We start from the raw sequence: 5,184 nt of genomic DNA, 5'->3' as shown, positions 1-5,184 counted from the left end.
AGGGACCGGGGAGCCGGAGCCCGGGTGCCCTCGCCGGGCAGGGGCCCTCCCCGCAGCCAGCACCCCGCTCGCCCCTTCCACAGACCCACCTTCCAGCCCGCCAGAGGAGCCCCGGCCCCACGCTGCGGGTCTGAGAGGCGAAATACCTTCTGAATGGCACCGCAGAGCTGTGCTACCTGCTGGGCCCTGCGCTGGGATGTGGGGCTGTGGTTAAAGGTGGGTGGGAGGAGGAACAAGAGAGGACGCAACACACTCTTTGATCTGGGCTTCATGCTGCTCACCATTTTCCATATAAAAAAAAAAACAACAGACAAACCAACACTTTAAAGCCCATTCCAAGTGCTTCTGTAGCCTCACACCTGCTCCCCTCCTTTTTCATCCTTTCAAGGTTTCCTGCCTATACCTGCAGCAGCAGCATTTCCCTCATGCTGTCTGGGGAAGGGGTGGCATCAATTAGACACTACCCTGAGCTCTCATCAGCGCTAATGAGTGGCCAGGACCACTGGGATTACTGAAGTAGTCTCTGGAACAGAGCAAGGAGAAGGGATTGCAGCAGCCCTGGGAGCATCCCTCATGCACGCAGCAGAGCTGTGCCGCCAGCCCGGGAGCACAGGCAGCCAGGTCAGCCCCACAGGGCCAGGCGGACCGCCACCACACTGCCTGGTGAGGGCTGCACAGGATGGCTGAATTCCTGGTGCACGCAGGAGCTTAAGGAACAACGCAAAAGGCAAAACAACTCCTACTCAGGTGCTTGGGAGGACACTTGAGCTATTTGTCATTTGTGTGTTTTTAAAATGAGCCCACAGTTAAAGGCCAGAGCATGCTTTCCATCTAGCCTGGAGACCCGCTGACCATAATCTGCAGGCTTAGGGGTGATGGGGTCACCTACACCATTTCAGTTACTGTGTCCGATTAATTTTTTTTCTTTTTTTTTTTTTCAACAAACAAACAGAACCTGTTCCCTCCCTAGCTGTAAATACCGGGCCTGTGACTTCCACCCTGAGTTCTCCCATAGGTTCACCACTGCTCCTTGGACTTCCCCTCTCCTCTGTCTGCTTTTGCCATCCACCCTGGCTCCTCTTTGGCCTGTCTGCCCTTCACCCCCATCATTTTCCCGCACTCTGGGAGCTGCCCAAGTCCTTGAAGGAGCAACAGCAAGTTCCCACTGTCGTCGGACAAGAGTTACTTCAGTGTTCAGCCCTTCCCTTTGGGCAGACTGAAGCAGCACAATGTGCAACCTTGCTGTGTCAAATGCCCTCCCTACTAAATCCGTAACAGCATTCAAAGCAGATGGAAAGGCGTGCGCATCCCTTCCTCCCCACACTCTGCCATCACTATGCTGAATGGAGACGCAGGTTCCTCTAGGAGGGAGCTGCATGCCCAATGCTTGCTGCAGGGCAGGCCACGACAGCAAGGCTGCATTAGAAAATACCAGGGCCTTTGCATCATGTCTGCAATTGTGAGGACCTGTTCGTACATCGGTGACACATTCTGGGTTCATGCCAGCAGAACTGCAACTCCTGAGAGCACAACCCAGGCACTGAGAGGGCTTTCTGATCCAAGAAGAGGAGGACAGAGGCAGAGAAGCCAGGGGCCAACAGAAAACAGGGCATGTTTTCCAACGGGGAAGAGGATGGGATCATTAAGACCTGCAGACAGAGGGTGGTCCAGCAGTGCCTACCAAGAGCCGAGGACAAACTGGGTCAGTTTATCCTGTGCCAGACATCCAGATGTGCCAGCAGGTCACAGCTAGGCTTTTCTCACAGCCCCTCATCCTGAGAACACCGCTTCGCCATGGCACCCTGCAGCCACCTTACCTCAGTCTCCCCAGCACCACTTCCAGCCCTGGGCACGCAACCACCTCCAGCCAGACCCACTGGCCCCAGCGCCAGCCTCGCCTCCCACAGGAGGGCACTAGCAAGCCACAAGCCCGCAGAGGTGCTGCCGGCATGTCTCCAGCCAACCCCACCCCTGTAACACTTCCTTCCCCCCAGACCCAGGTGTTTCGGGTCAGGATCGGGCCCCTGCCACTCTTTAACCCCCTCCTGGCCAGTGCATGGCCAGCAGTTCCCATCACATGCCAGCACAGCTCTTAGAGTGAGGAAAGCAGTGTATTGTTTGATAAATGAAAGCACCTTTATACCAGCAAAATCACGGTGGTAGTGCGAACATTGCGTAATCTGGGATTCGCCCGTCATCCCCTCCTTCATTTCCTTCCCTGTGCTGCAGGTCCCACTCTGCAAATGCTGCCCAGGAGGCCACAAGAGGTACTTAATAAGTACCTGTAAGGTGCATATAGTCTCTTCCCAAAGCCTGAGCGTGCCAGGACTTCTTACTGCAGAGCGGGTGTCAAATGTTTCAGCCTCCCCCAAAATTATTTTTACAAGCTCTTCACTTGCCTGTCACAGGAAGACACCACAAGGAGACTTGAGTTCTCTGAAAAAAGGGGGAAAGGCACCAGATCAAACACACTGACAGATGCAGTCTGTGACAGCAATTGCAGGATTACAGTTTTTTAAACCTTATGTTTCGCATCTGGTTTGTCATGGCTGTTGTAGGTGGGCTCAGTGCACGGTAAATCAGGATAACAAACCTACATTTACCATGATCCTTTCATCCCCTAGGATCCCAAAGCACATCATTTAATTGCACTCAACCTGCACATAGATTTCATAAATAAAGGAATGATGAATTAGCACAGCTGCTGCAGCATTCACGAGTTACTAAGACACAATCTCCTTGTGCAATCAATCCAGCCTCATGCTTCAGTGTTTTGTCATAAATTGAGGTCAGCAAGCAATGTTCTCCCTACCTGGAATGCAGTGCTGCTAAACTAGCTGAGTACAGGAAGACACTTAAGGATGCAGTAATCTGTCTTTCCCGTGCAAATCTCAGAAATTGTTGCAAATACTCATTTGACGGAGCTCCCATGCAGTAGATAAGCACTGATCTTGCACAGTGGCAGGAGGAATGAGATATAAGGGATAGATTATCTGCCTCATATTAGGCAGGAGGAAAGCCTGAGTGATCCCTTTGACCTTAAAATTGGTATCTCATTACTCCCTTTGTCCAGCCAGGGAAACAGAGGAGAGAGGTGAGAGTCCTTGCCATGCCCATGACACACAGTGGGCCTGGTCTGGAAGCCCCTCCTTTGCCCATTCCAGCCCCTGCTGTGCACTGCCTCCATCAGGTCCGGTCTGTGGTTCCTACGTAGAGAGATTCAAATGCTCCTTCTGGAAACTAATCGGCCCAGGAGCTCCCTCACGGTCAAAGGGTCAGTGGATTCCCCTGGACCTCCTGACCATGTTATAGCTTCAAACTTCCTGTTTTTCTCCTACCAAATGCCTCAGGGACACCACCCGGAGCTAAGCCCTTCTCTGGAGCTTGACGCTGTCCCATGCCTGGCGCGGGCACAGGCAATTTCAGGCATCCTTGCCATGTGCTTCCTCATCACGCCTCAGCTGCAAAATCCCTTCTCTGCTTCCTGCAAGGAGTGTGAACTGTTCTTTGCACTTCAGCTGGTAAAAAGGCTGATAATTACCCCTAATCAGTCTGCAGCAAAAACACAGGCCACAGCAGAAGGGGGGGGGAGCCACCATGAGGAATGGAACCCAATTATTCCAAGTCACTGATAAAACGGGATCAAAGAGGGTGGAAATGTTTTATCAGCTGTAAAAAGCCTGTCTGGACCAAGGCTCTTCCTTGGAGAAAGGCCCTTTCTGCCCATAGGCCATCTCTGGCTAGAACCTGTGCACATCCATGAGGAAGTGTCTGATTTTTCTTCTTGGTATAGGTGGGGAATTTGGGATGAAGTCCATTTTGGCCTCTGAGGGCAAGCAGCAAGACAGTTTCCCCAGGAAAAGAGCATAGTAATGTGGGGATATGGTGCAGAATAAGCACTTTGTCCGCTGCCCTGTGTGGGACCTGAGCTGCTGATGCTCTGCTGTGTCCTGTCGTGAGCACCTGGGTGTCCCGGGGGACAGAAGCAGCCAGGGCCAGGCAGCGACGGACAGCACTGCAGAATGGCATCTGGTGGGTGTTCTGCCAAGGCTGTGTTTGCAGGGTGGGCAGTGCTGCAGTGCTGGCTGCCGTAGGTCTTCCTCGCCCCCCTGCGAGCCCACGCTGCCCAGGAGCCCAGCCCTGGGTCACTCCCATTGAAATCAGGGGAAGAGCATACTGGGCAGCGTGTGGGCTGGGCTGGGGATGTGTGGCAGATGAGGACCTTCGGGAGAGGCGAGGAGACACCAGCAGGTCACCCCAGGCTGTCCCAATGCCGTGTGCCGGGCGGCCTCTGCAGCAGCACAGGTACTGCCAGGGCACCGAGAGGGTGGCACACGCCTGCTGCCACCTCCCAGGGTTATCGGCTGGTCCTTTGAGTTCAAGGCAAAGAATGACCCTGCAGAGCCAGCCCAGCCAGCGCCGGCCCTGGATGCTGACACCTCTGCCATAACTTTGGTGTGGGAATCCCAGTGATGAGGAGTGAAAACTGCTGAGAGATGCAGCAGACAAAGCAGCCGCTGTACCAGGGCCCTGCACTCGGTCCAGGCTGCGTGCAGGAACCTGCTGGTCTCTTCTTCTCAGCCACGCAGACAGTGCCGCGGTGGGCACAGCGGGACCGACTGCAGCAACCAGCCCGGCTTCAAATTATTGCTTGAGTAACGTGTCAGTAACTAAATAGGGAGCCTGCCTTGTGTTTGCTGTCCCAATGCTGCACCCTGTGCCAATTCCCAGGACAGTGCTGAAGTCAGCAGTTGTAATGGAGGGGTTTTGCCTCTGGCCTGCCCCCACTCCCGGCAGAGCAGAGGGGGCTGTGAGTGGCTGCAGATGGCAGGACCAGATTGATGGCTCAATATCTGTCCCTGACGGAGGCCAGCAGCAGACATTTCAAAGGAAGATGTGAGAGATATGACGATGGACAGGGAAGCATGTGCCAGGGGACACGGCTACACCCCTGTAGGATGCAGCCATGGCGCTGGCGTCACCACTGGTGTCGGAAGGACGTTTTCTACCCTGACAGTCGGCCACCCCCCTGGAGGTGGCAAGGCCTGAGGGGCCTGTGCCCAACAGCCTGACAGGCACGCAAGATGGCTGCTGGCTGTGGCGGGGGCGGCGCTGCCATCACGGCAGGTGGCAAGGGGGACCCATCCTCAGTGGGGCAGCCCCACGGCTCGTTCCAGCCCTTGG

This window comes from Charadrius vociferus, unplaced genomic scaffold (genome assembly GCF_000708025.1).
Source record: "Charadrius vociferus isolate BGI_N301 unplaced genomic scaffold, ASM70802v2 scaffold1168, whole genome shotgun sequence".
Lineage (NCBI taxonomy): Eukaryota > Metazoa > Chordata > Aves > Charadriiformes > Charadriidae > Charadrius > Charadrius vociferus.
Note: the sequence above shows the minus strand (reverse complement) of the source record.